Source organism: Schistocerca gregaria, chromosome 1 (genome assembly GCF_023897955.1).
Source record: "Schistocerca gregaria isolate iqSchGreg1 chromosome 1, iqSchGreg1.2, whole genome shotgun sequence".
NCBI classification, from domain to species: domain Eukaryota; kingdom Metazoa; phylum Arthropoda; class Insecta; order Orthoptera; family Acrididae; genus Schistocerca; species Schistocerca gregaria.
Window position 1 is genome coordinate 694814978 of NC_064920.1, and position 14760 is coordinate 694829737.

Consider the following 14760-nt stretch of genomic DNA (forward strand, 5'->3'; position numbering starts at 1 on the left):
CCTCAGTTGGACCAGTGTTCGTGCTGGACGTGCAGACCGCGTGAGACGACGCTTCATCCAGTCCCAAACATGCTCAATGGGGGACAGATCCGGAGATCTTGCTGGCCAGGGTAGTTGAGTTACACCTTCTAGAGCACGTTGGTTAGCACGGGATACATGCGGACGTGCATTGTCCTGTTGGAACAGCAAGTTCCCTTGCCGGTCTAGGAATGGTAGAACGATGGGTTCGATGACGGTTTGGATGTACCGTGCACTATTCAGTGTCCCCTCGACGATCACCAGAGGTGTACGGCCAGTGTAGGAGATCGCTCCCCACACCATGATGCCGGGTGTTGGCCCTGTGTGCCTCGGTCGTATGCAGTCCTGATTGTGGCGCTCACCTGCACGGCGCCAAACACGCATACGACCATCGTTGGCACCATGGCAGAAGCGACTCTCATCGCTGAAGATGACACGTCTCCATTCGTCCCTCCAGTCACGCCTGTCGCGACACCACTGGAGGCGGGCTGCACGTTGTTGGGGCGTGAGCGGAAGACGGCCTAACGGTGTGCGGGACCGTAGCCCAGCTTCATGGAGACGGTTGCGAATGGTCCTCGCCGATACCCCAGGAGCAACAGTGTCCCTAATTTGCTGGGAAGTGGCGGTGCGGTCCCCTACGGCACTGCGTAGGATCCTACGGTCTTGGCGTGCATCTGTGCGTCGCTGCGGTCTGGTCCCAGGTCGACGGGCACGTGCACCTTCCGCCGACCACTGGCGACAACATCGATGTACTGTGGAGACCTCACGCCCCACGTGTTGAGCAATTCGGCGGTACGTCCACCCGGCCTCCCGCATGCCCACTATACGCCCTCGCTCAAAGTCCGTCAACTGCACATACGGTTCACGTCCACGCTGTCGCGGCACGCTACCAGTGTTAAAGACTGCGATGGAGCTCCGTATTCCACGGCAAACTGGCTGACACTGACGGCGGTGGTGCACAAATGCTGGGCAGCTAGCGCCATTCGACGCCCAACACCGCGGTTCCTGGTGTGTCCGCTGTGCCGTGCCTGTGATCATTGTTTGTACAGCCCTCTCGCAGTGTCCGGAGCAAGTATGGTGGGTCTGTCACACCGGTGTCAATGTGTTCTTTTTTCCATTTCCAGGAGTGTATATATGAGCTAGTAGATAGTGCGGAAGTTCCATGCGGCTTTTCGCAGATGATGCTGTAGTATACAAAGAAGTTACAGCATTAGAAAATTGTAGCGAAATGCAGGAAGATCTGCAGCGGATAGGCACTTGGTGCAGGGAGTGGCAACTGACCCTTAACATAGATAACTGTAGTGTATTGCGAATACACAGAAAGAAGAATCCTTTATTGTATAATTAAATGATAGCGGAACAAACACTGGTAGCATTTCTTCTGTAAAATATCTGGGAGTATGCGTGCGGAACGATTTGAAGTAGAATGATCACATAAAATTAATTATTGGTAAGGCGGGTACCAGTTTGAGATTCATTGGGAGAGTCCTTAGAAAATGTAGTCCATCAACAAAGAAGTTGAGTATTGCTCATCAATGTGGGATCCGTACCAGATCGGGTTGACGGAGGAGATAGAGAGGATCCAAAGAAGAGCGGCGCGTTTCGTCACAGGGTTATTTGGTAACCGTGATAGCGTTACGGAGATGGTTAGCAACTCAAGTGGCAGATTACAAGACAGGCGCTCTGCATCTCGGTGTAGCTTGCTCAACAGGTTTGGAGAGGGTGTGTTTCTGGATGAGGTATCGAATATATTGCTTCCCCCTACTTATACCTCTCGAGGAGATCACGAATGCAAAACTAGAGAGATTTGATCGCACACAGATTCCTTCAGACAGTCGTTCTTCCCACGAACCATACGCGACTGGAACAGAAAAGGGAGGCAATGACAGTGGCACGTAAAGAGCCTTCCGCCACACACCGTTGGGTGGATTGTGGAGAATAAATGTAGATGTAGATGATGATTTACAGGACTTCAACACTAGTAGCAGTGAATCTGAATACGACAGAAATTCCACAAGACATCAGCTTTTCAGCCAGTAAGAGCTTAACGATTTGATTAGAGACCTCGGTCTTTCTAAACAGTCTCCTGAACTCTTGGCATCTAGACTAAATGAGAAGAACTGTCTACTACCAGGAACTAAAATCACAGCTTACTGCAGAAGAGAAGAAGATCTACTTCCATACTTCAGTCAAGGGTTTAGGTTAGCATCTCACTTTTGTAGATCAGTAATGGAGACAGGAGGAGTTGCCACATTCATTGTGAACTCATAAATTTAAGAACATAGACATTCATACATTTTGCCTAGAACAGCATATGGAAGCATGTGCAACAGAATTAGAATTTCACAAATAATCCTTCATAATATTAAGTGTATATCGAGCACCTGCAGGTAACTTTAATCTGTTTGTAAACCACCTTGAAGCTGTACTGGCCCATTTAACAACCAAAAACAAAGAAATAGTGGTTGCTGGTGATTTTAATGTAGAATTCCTTAAAGACTCTCCCAATAAGAACTTATTTGAGTTAGTAACACTATCATTCAACTTAATTCCCACTGTACAGTTCCCTACTAGGTTAGCCACTTGCTCACAAACAGCCATTGAATATATCTTTACAGAAAAGTCCAATGCACAAAATTATATTACAAAACCAATAGTCAATGGCCTCTCAGACCATGACATGCAATTCCTTCTGTTAAATGTTAATACTGAACAGGATATGAAATCTGTTAAATCTGAGCTCAAAAGGGTAACCAATAAGCCAAAAATTGGTTATTTTAGGACACTCCTCAGAGACAATCGCTGGACTGATGTTTACAGTGCTCATGGCATGAATGAAAAATATTACACTTTTGCTAATAAAGTGCTTACCTTATTCGAACACTGTTTTCCCCCAAAATTAAGCAAAGTGTACAAAAAACCCATGGATTACTCAAGGAATAGGAGTATCTTGTAAAACAAAGAGAAAACTGTACCTGTCAATCTGCAACAGTTCCGATGTTGATGCTATAGCACATTACAAGAAATACTGCAAACTATTAAAGACTATAATTAAAGACTGTATTACAAGGAAAAGGTAGTCATATCAGATAACAAAATAAAGACAATATGGGATATAGTGAAAGAGGAGACCGGTAGAATCAGACATGAAGAGGAACAAATAGCATTAAGAGTAAATGATACATTGGTGACAGATGTGTATAGTGTAGCAGAACATTTTAATAAACAGTTTATAACTGTTACCGAAAAGATGGGGTTTTCAGGTTTGGTAGATGCTGCTATGGAACACCTCAGACCAGAAATTTCAAGCAACTTCCATAATAAGAATTTGACCCTCACTACCCCTACAGAAATAATGTCCATCATAAAATCTTTAAAATCAAAAACATCTTATGGATATGATGAAATATCAACAAAGTTAATTAAAGAATGTGATTCTGAGCTAAGTAACATATTAAGCTATCTGTGTAACCAGTCATTTATCAGTGGAATATTTCCTGAATGGCTGAAATATGTTGAAGTTAAGCCACTCTTTAAGAGGGGAGATAAAGAAATAGAATCAAATTTCTGTCAAATTTCACTGTTGCCAGCATTCTCAAAAATTTTCGAAAAAGTAATGTACAGTCAGCTTTATAACCATCTTATTTCAAATGACATACAGTCACACATTGGATTTCTAAAAGGTTCTGATATTGAGAAGGCTATCTACACTTACAGTGAAAATGTGCTTAATTCATTAGACAAAAATTTGCAGGCAACTGGTATATTTTGTGATCTGTCAAAGGCATATGACTGTGTGAATCACAATATCCTTTTCAGTAAATTAGAGTACTATAGTCTAACAGGAAATGGTGCAAAATGGTTCAAATCTTATATCTCTGGCAGGAAACAAAGGGTGTTATTAGGAAAGAGACATGTATCAAGCTATCAGGCATCATCCAACTGGGAACTAATTACATGTGGGGTCCCACAAGGTTCCATTTTGGGGCCCTTACTTTTTCTTGTGTATATCAGTGACCTATCATCAGTAACATTACCATATGCCAAGTTCGTTTTGTTTTCCAATGATACAAACATTGCAATAAATAGCAAATCAAGTATACTCTTAGAAAGGTCAGCTAATAAAATATTTGTGGACATTAATCACTGGTTCCTAGCCAATTCTTTCTTACTAAACTTTGAAAAAACACACTACATGCAATTCAGAACTTGTAACAGTTGTCCCACGAGTATATGTCTATCATACAATGACAAGAAGATAGAAGAAGTGGACAGTGTTAAATTCTTGGGATTACAGCTTGATAATAAATTCAGCTGGGAGGAGCACACCACAGAACTTAATAAATCTCTGTTTGCAGTGCGAATTTTTTCAGATATAGGGGATATAAAAATGAAAAAGCTGGCATACTATGCCTACTTTCATTCCATAATGTCATATGGGATTATGTTTTGGGGTAATTCATCAAGCCAAGCTAAAGTTCTGCGGGCACAAAAACGTGCAGTAAGAGTTATATGTGGTGTGAACTCAAGAACATCCTGCAGAAGCCTGTTTAGGGAACTAGGGATACTAACTACTGCTTCCCAAAATATTTATTCCTTAATGAAATTTGTCATTAAAAATATATCACTTTTTCAAACCAACAGCTCAATTCATGGAATCAATACTAGAAAGAAGAATAATCTTCACAAGGATTTAAAGTCACGTAGTCTTGTACAAAAAGGTGTGCATTATTCAGAAACACACATTTTCAATAACTTGCCAGCAGCCATAGAAAGCTTAACAACCAATGAAATTCAGTTTAAGAGAAGCCTAAAGGATTTATTGGTGGCCAACTCTGTCTTCTTCATTGATGAATTTCTCAGTAAAACCAACTGATACATACATATATATATATATATATATATATATATATATATATATATATATATATGTGTGTGTGTGTGTGTGTGTGTGTGTGTGTGTGTGTGTGTGTGTGTGTAATGTGTTCATTGTAAATAAGTATTATAGTAGTTCTATTACACGTTTATTACCTTATAAATAAAAAAATACTTTTTTATTTTAAATTCAGTCCAGTAGTGTTTGTAATCTGATTCTTTCATATGGTGTTCATTAAAAAAATTACGATCGTTCCACTTGGGACCTGTGGAGTTGTACATTAGCTTATTTGTTTTAGTTGCAAATGTTTGTCATGTGTTGTTGTTTTTCCGACATGTTCCACATCCTGGAGGACCTCCTCACTACGGATCAATTGGAATGAAAGTAAATCTAATCTGATCTAAAAGATGATGCACTTGTTTACTGCAGTGACATCCCTGGTTTACTATTAAAAGTGGGACTACCAAAATATCGACGTCAGGCCTGGAGGCTTTTTATCGATTGCTCAACCAGAAGTCTAAAATGTGTGTTACTGCATGATGGTAACTGCTATGTGTTCATTCCAATTGGCCACTCCACAAAACTTTATGAGAAATACGAAAATATCCAGATGATTCTGCAAAAACTTCATTATAGTCTACACTAATGGCCTATGTGCGTTGATTTAAAAATGGTTAACTTTTTGCTTGGACAGCAAAGTGGATACACAAAATTCCCTTGCTTTATTCGCATGTGGGACAGCATAACAAAGCATGATCACTGGAAAAACGTTTCATGGCCATCAACAGAAAGCTTTACTGTAGGAGCAGCTAATATCCTAAAAGAACCATTAGTTGACAGGGATAAAATCATTCTTCCACTATTTCATATCAAGCTTGGGCTAATGAAACAATTTTTGAAAGCATTGGACAAAAATAGTGACTGTTTCAAATATACACGCAAATCATTCCCTGGACTCAGTAATGAAAAGTTAAAAGCTGGTATATTTGATGGTCCCCAAATTCAGAAGCCTATACATGATTTGGAATTCATTAGACTTATGAATTGCATTGAAGTATCTGCCTGGAGAAGTTTCATCTTTGTTGTCAAGAATGTGTTGGGTAATAACAAAGCACATAATGATGAGGAACTGATGAAAAACATGCTCAGAAGCTTCAAAAGCTTGGGGGCTAATATGGGCATTAAGATTCACTACCTCCAGAGCAATCTTGATAACTTCTGGACAATCTTGGTGACTACAGTAAGGAACAAAGCGAACGATTCCACCAAGGTTTTCAGGTGATGGAAGAACGTTATCAAGGTAGATGGGACAAGCAAATGGTGGCACACTGCTGTTGAACCCTTCAATGTGACTGTCCTGACGACCAACACAAGAGAAAATCATACAGGCACAGTTTTTCCATCTGTTAATATTAATGTTATTAAAAGGCTGTGTGTTTTTTCCTTTCTTCTTCTATTACATGCTGAATCAACAATGAAACTGTATTTTAGTGATCCTTTTCTCATTTTCATTTGACTGTGTAGACAATGTATCTTAACTAATATTTTGAATTTTTTGTTTGTTTATCTACATATAGTATATTACCACAATAAATAGAACCAATCTAGCAAAACGAGTGACATATTCGAATTTAGGGCCATAAAGTTATTCTAAAATCACTGTCAATTAATTGGCAACAAAATCACTGTTGACCACTGCTATTAATAATGGCTCACTACATGGTTAATTTCATCACAATGTACCGCTGATAAATTAAAGGATACCTCAAATCTAACTGGAAGACTGCTTGGGAAGCGTTACAAGCTTTTGTTATTTGCACAGACTCCAAATGCAAAGCAAACAAGTGCAAGGCATATGAATTAACACAATTAATCAACCAGCCCAAATCAGGCAGCAAATCCTGCAAACTGTGTTCTATTCTGGTAACAGGTGGAGCTAACTGCGAAATTAATACACCAATCAGCACTGAATGTAACTACATTTATGGCGGCACAGGAAGTCTGCCACTGTTGTATCTTGATCAGGACGAACCCACAGCAGGTCCCTAAATACTCCACTTTGAACCTAACTCTCTACTTTCTGACAAATTCAGCGTGGTGAGAAGTACCTCCAGCCATTGCCAAAGTGACAGTGAGAATTCGTTTTTTTTTCTAGAATACATGGGGTATCCTTCACGAATTTCCCATTCTTCGCTCATGGAATGCATTTTAACATGCAGATCTTGATGTTGGTTCCAGACAAAGGTCCACTCATTGGTCGAGCACTTCACACAAAATCATGGTGTCAGTCAAGATTCATATGCTACAATAATAATATTTTCTTATAGTACACCATTATTCCCTCCTGAAGATTGCTCAGGTGTGGCATCTACCAGTTCCTCTATTGTTGAAGTCTATTACAAGTTTCAGCTTTGTGGGCATTTTTTGATATTTGGGACAGCATGAGTTAAGGTTTTCTACTAATTGTAATAAAAATTGCTGTGTTGATTCGTTGGCAGACTAGTCATTAATGAGTAATATATCCCAGTTTATGTGATTAAAATTGGTTTTTAACTGATTCAGTTTGTGTTCATTGATTGGTCTGATAACACTTCCTAGTTCAGTTCAAGAACTGTCTATTTCGTTAGTTTGGAGGGTCCCTAAGCCACAACTCTGCGTCATCTGATATCCAAGAATGCATTAAGTTTATGGGTTTGTGGTTTAGACAGTAGAAGTTTAGTGATTTGAATATGTCTAATAGATGTTTCACCTGATTGGTCTTATACCTAATGTCTATGTTAATATTGCCAAATATCAGAATTCTGCAATTTTTATATTTTAAGAGTGCTATTATCTATTTTTCAAGATTTTCTATAAATAAGCCTTTGTTATTACAAAGACAGTTGTATACTGATAGATGTTAGTTCCTGACTCTGTATCAATATTGCTGAAACTTTGAAAACCGCTTCTATACATAAAAAACAAATATCTGTCGCTTCATGTTCTAAATTACTTCTTTCTTTGATAAAGATTGAAACACCATAATGTCCCAGATTTGTTCTAGAATAAGATGTCACTAACTGGTATCGATAAGGTTCACTTAATTCAGGTTCATTATGAATTAGCCAGATTTCATTTACAAGAAACATCACAATTGAATTCTTCCAATCAGAATCCCATTTCTGTAAGTTTATTTTTTAGTGACTGTACATTAATATGCAAGAAAAATACATGATGTTGTTGTTGTTTTAAACAGTTATTGATTTCACAGTGCTGGAGGAGAATAATAATATGGATGTAATTCAACATTAAATTGCACATTTTGATGCGAAAATAAGAAGAGGACAAGCATTTGGGTAAGTTCATCTTTATTGAAATTTATAAGGCTTCACAGTGCCTTAAAATTACATTTGAATTAAGCTTGTGATTGTAAATGCATTATCTCATGATTTTATTCTTTCTTTAGCGGTTACAGATCTCACATAGGAATAGGGTAGTGGCGAAGATGATTTCACTGAAAAAATTACATGACAAGTAAATGAATATTGGAAGGAATAAAAAATCCATTCACAGTCTCGGAAACTATACAGCAGTTCAATGAAAGATTTCACACAATTACTAACTCTTTACAATTTTAATTCTAAATATCTTCCATCATAACTACAGTGTATGTAATATACTATAATGAATGATACATGAAGATCTACTTGATTGCAATGTGAACTACATTTACTGCTATGAGTGCAAGTAACAATTGGTTCTAGCGTACACTCTGCATCAGCATAGAGTATAAAGGATAGCTCCACCTTGATGCAAAACTTGGCAAATTGTATATTCTTATTCCTGCAGTTAGGCATGATACTGCTGATTGGCTTAAACTGTGTGCAGTCAACCACAAATGCATCTGACGTTTCCTTGGAATAAAATACAAGACAGACTTTGGTTCACGATGTTCAAAACATAATCTATTTTATAATAAAATATATATCTAGTGAATTTTTGTTTGTTTTTTCCATTCCCTCTTAAATATATTGCACAGAAAATATTTTATTGATAATGTGTCATCTTGCTCTTGTTGCTGCCTTCACTGTGATGAACATGTAAGTTGAAATAATGGAAGAACAGAGAAAGATGAAATTTCCTTTTGAGACAGCACAATATTTGACACAAATAGTTTTTTGGTGAAGTGAAAAGTGGAGAGAGATGAAATTTAGTGAATGAGACATTAAAGTTTTTTAATGAGGTATAAAGCTGAGAAGGATGAAATTCAGTGGTGTGGCAGTGCAGACTAGCAAAAAGAATTTTAGTTAAAATGCATGTTATTCCCTAAATGAGTTCTTTATCTTTATGTAAAGTGCTTTGTATGTATATGGAACTCAGTTTTAAGTAATTCACAGAAAATCTAATGATAACAAAAAATGTTTGTAACATATAAAATCTCTTGTTGGACACAAGTCTTTAATTTGTAAGTCATAACATGATGTATTCAGAAGAATAGTATTTTATTGTCTGGAATCTGTATTATTTCTAAGGATTATCTGATTATTCGATGTTGAATAATAATAATAATAATATCACAAGTTGCTCATAGATAACTAGTTTCAGTATATTAAACTGCCATTTTCAGATCACTTAGTATGAAGTAATAGAGACTACATTGACCTTTGAGATTAGACACTTTGTCATAACCATGTTTTACAATTTTATTTGCGGTAAATATGTTATTAAAATTATAAAACACAGTTATGACAAAGTGTCTAACATCAAAGACCAATGTAGACACTACTACTTTGTACTAAGTGATCTGATGATGGCAGTTTATTTTACTGAAACTAGCTATTAATATACAGATATTTGCAGTCCTGGCTAATAGAGTTTTCCCACAAAAGACTGCAGCATTGACAATTACAGATAGTTACCAACAGAACTGACAATCTTGAGTAACTGTTACATGCTGACTGATGATCTTCTTTAATGGCCAGTAAATATTGCACTTTGCACTGTGATTGCCTGTTTCATAGGCATTTTGAATTATTCTCCAACCTGACCCCACGATTATTATGCTATAGAAATAAAGGGGGGATAGCTTGTCACATCATGATAAGGATATTGTAGATTAATAGCGGAGAGGCATCGCTTGTGAAATCATGGATAGGTCACTGACCTGTGTACATAATATCATGAGACTTCAAATCATTCAAAGTCCCTTGGAGGCCCCAGACCCATTCTATTACGAATGTTGTAAACATTCTGAGAGCTATTTCTTGTAAGCTATAAGACAGAATAGTAGATTTTCAAATAATTCCTTACAATTAAAAATGTAAGCTATGTATAGGTTCTTGAACTTGAGGAACATGATTTAAACATATTTTGTCATGTTTGTAAATTTTGTTTTCACGTGACAGTGTCAGTTTAGTATCAAAGTGTGGAAAGTCATAGAGCTGCACTACAGAATCAGTGCAGTACACAACTAAAAATGTGTAGCATGTTGTGTACCATAAATTAAATTTTACAACCGTGGCTCTTCTTTTCTCTAACGCCCACTGTATGCTAACGATACTGATGGAAATGAAGTTTGACTGCAAATTTTCCTCACCAATATTTCAAAATTTAATGTTATTACCTACACAAACAACATTAATGTCTATATTTCTTCAACAGTTCACTATGGGCTTTATTCATTATAGTTAACACAAAATGAGAGTTTCTTAGGCTTGGATGTAGTCACTAACTATGCCTTGGGGCTTACAAAATACAGTAGAACTCCTCTAATCCGTCACCTTCAGGACCGGGACTGTGGTCGGAACGAGAAAAAGGTCAGATTATCCGAAAAATCTATTATTTATCGCAGAAAATATAAAAAGACATTTAGTACAAAAAATTAAACGATTTAAGAACTAAAAGATGTCTACAGTAATATAAAAAGATGTTTTTACACAGTGTTAAACAGTATATTAACTAAAAAACGTCTGCACACACTATAGTATGTATTGGTTTTAAAAGGAAAAACAACAAACAAATTACAGCACTGTACTGTACATAATAACGTATAAACGATATATACAGTAAACTAAAAAATGTTTATGGCAGTGTATACATAAAAAGTAATTTTTTTACAAAGAAATAAACTCTTGTATGTATAAACTAAGATATACTGTATGCATTGTTTTTACAGTAAAAGCGAAAACAAATTACTTGGAAAAAAAAGTCAGGGATGCATTTTTGACGAGTTTTCCAAGGATCAATCCAGCCTTCACTGGCAGCAAATTTACTTTCGGATTCCAGTTTTTTGTGCAAAACTATCGCTTTTTCTTTGAGAATTGGCCCCGATATTGGAGTTCCTTTCCTTCTTTCTTGACAAAACCATATCCACAATGCCTTATCAAGCAGTTCAAGTTTAGGCTTTTTTAATGTTTTGTGATTCTTCAGAGTGTTTTCACCATCAATCATAACTGTATAGGAGTCAATGCCTTTCCGATTCTTCCTCCAATCCTTAATTGTCGTAACACCTTCACTCAGTTTCTTTGCAATCTTTGGAGCGAATCTCCTTCGTCCAGTCTTTGTAGCACTGCTAATTTTGTATTTAGTGAAAGAGGTACGTGTTTACGTTCGAATCCAGACATGTTCAAAAACAGACAACTGTACACATAGTGAATCTACAGTAATAAGAACGGTAGAGAACATGGAATAAAGCAAACAACGAAGTTTAATCCCAACAAAGGATAAAACTGCACAATAACGTACAGTATAACAATATGCACAGCGATAGACACCGCAACAATGGCACGACAGTCGTCCAGTCAGTGACAAGTTGGCACAGGCACGCGAGCCTCAGCATAGTCGGACTAACCGGAGTGACGGACCATCCAAGGTCCGATTAGAGGGGTTCTACTGTAGTAGACAATGAATTCAGACAATGATTTCATGCAGCCAGGCCTGTACACTAACTGCATTGTTCTGTTGCCTTACTGATGAGCACAACTTGTATCGAAGTTTAGTATTTGCTAGATCCTGTCACACCAGGAGATGAATCCTTTTTTGTTCAAAACCACAATCGAATTTCAGATTTTATCCAATACAGCCTGAAAATAAATTTCATTCTCTAAATCTGCAGCTATGTTGGGTCTCTCTCTTTCAGTTAATTCAGTGTGAAGTAAGTTGTTGCCCTGAACAACATACATTGAAACAAATATCACGTGACACGAGTCACATGCAGTCTGAGAAACTAATCTACACAGGGCACACTCCACCTTTTTTTTGCTTTTTGCAATTTCAATGGTCTAAGAGTCTCACTTTTCTAAACAGAATGATCTGAGCAATGGTAACTACAATATATCACAGTACCATCAGCAGCCCATTTTGTTTTCTCTGTATTTCCTTCCCACTGTTCAAAATAAGATAAGATGAGAATAGAAAATTTTCTATGTTATTCTGAAGATGATGCATGATTCCTAGATGGTGTAAATAGCACTTTTCTGACGATGCTTCTAACTTACATGCACAGCTCTTCATTGTCTTCCTCCAAATTGAGTTAGCTGCAGTTCTACCATGAAAATCTCGCTGGTCTTTTCGAAGTAGATTTTTCTGACCAATGGCAAATTTAATAACATGTCACAGTACCATCAGCAGCCACTCTGGAGGCACTTTTTGTCTTCTCAGTATTTTCTTTCCATTGCTCAAAATAACATAAAACTAGAACTGCAAATTTTCTGTATTAATCTGGAGATCATGCATAATGCCTGAATAGTGTAAATAATACTTTCCTGACGATGATTCAGCATCACACAGACAACACTTTATTATCTTCCTCTAAATTGAGGTACTTTAGTTTTGACCTTGAAAATCTCGCTGGTGATGCTCGGAGTTGAATTCATAACAAAGTTTTATCATAGTTCTTATTTTGATGAATGTGAGACCGGCGACTTTCCTGGAGAGGTGCAATTACAGTCAGTTTCTCATGGTGAATTTTCGAAGTGTCTTCTCTAAGCTGTTTGTTAAATTTATACTGCTTTCCATATTCTGAACTGATTTCACTTGTTCACATCAACACTGATGCCAAACATCCAAAGAATAGCTTATGTGCCTCGAGTTGTGGAGGTCACATGACCAAGACCGTATTGGTGAGAGATGCATCTATTGGCAGCACTTGGTACTTGATGCCTGATGTTACAAGCCGCAATGCCAGAAGCCTCAGAGTGTAACATAGAGTAGTTAAAGTCACGTACAAATATTAAAATCATAATAGGCAATAGCATGTGCTATTAGACGCAGGTCCAGTTTCACTTACAGTCAGTTTCACATTTACAAGACAGAAAAGACTTTGGCAGACAAAATTCGACCATAAATTCTGATTCAATCCATTCTTCATAATAACTGTACCAACGTATCACTTTATTATCCTTTTTCATTGTGACAAATAATACTGTAAGCAAAATCTCATTATTAACATCGAATTCTATATTCATTTCTGACTTTGCCTCAAACTTATTCAACAGATAACCACGTTAATCTAACTAGAACTCGTCAGATAACTTTAATTTATCCTCAAGTTGGACGCTGTACAAAGCGTTTCGCGTGGTTTTCTGAGAACAGAGGTTAAATGGCAGCTAACCATAGATTGTAAAATAGCCTATAGCGTGCCTAGGTCTCATGATCTCTCACTTATCCCCTTAATGATTAATTCTTTCATTAGAAAAAATAAATGATGACTGCTTTTGTGACTGAGCAAAGCAGTTTCTTGTAATTACAATGTTTTTACTTCATTATGATTTCACACTCTTAACAAGTTAAGTAATAACATAATACTGTAGAACATTCACAGTTTCGTGCATTTCATGCATGATTTGGAACTTGTTCTGCCAAGGAGCACAGGACATAGCCAGGATTTTGCCAAAGGGGAGATCCAATTCGTTAAGAAGACCTTAAAAAGTCTTTTGTTTTTCATTTGTTCCAAAAACATGTTTATTTATTTTAATTGCATGTGCATACTTTGCTTTTGGATAGCCTTTGTAGGAATAGAATCTGGGCTAAAAAATTAAACGAGATAAGATTTCTCAAAAATATATAACATGTACTCTCAACAGTATATATATATATATATATATATATATATATATATATATATATATATATATAACAATAACTTCGCTTTATTGAGACACGAATTAAAAACCCAAAATAATGTATTGCCTCTGTGAGAAAAAACACAGCTCAGTCTACTAATATGAGATTCACTATCCCAAAACAGAAGAATATTAACGGTGGGTTGAATAACTTATAAAGGTAAATGGGCTCTTTTGACAACAGCTATCTTTCTCCTCCTACAGTCTGGTGTTTAAATTTACGACTTACCTGAAACCAAGTCAAATTCATTCAGCATGTCAAAGCATCCCAGGTTTCTCAAATCAATCTCAAATTTTTATTAAGATATCTCTCCTTTGATTCAAATTCTTCAGTTTCCTTAAGTAATCAAGAACTAATTTTTGAGTGATCATTTCAACTGTCAACTTGAAACAATGGAAATCAAATTTATTTATAAACGAAAAGGAAACCCATGATCAAGTCCTGAAGACTATGTGATAGTCAACCCACTGCCATGAAATCCTCAGTCTCATCATAAAACAATTGAGTGCACTGACGTTTCAGACCGGAATTTGGCCTCATATGACTAGCTGCTGAACGCGCCTGGCTGCAACGTCAGATGAACAGCTGATGCGGAATTCTGTGTTCAAGTGAATAAGATTTGTATTCGAAGTTATAAAATTCTTCCACTTTTCCTCATTTTGATCGCTCATTTCTCCATAAACAAGTTAGCGAGTATACTCAAATGACTGACTGTTAATAATGGGAAGAATATGGTGTTCTAATTACATTTCAGTTGTGGTTAA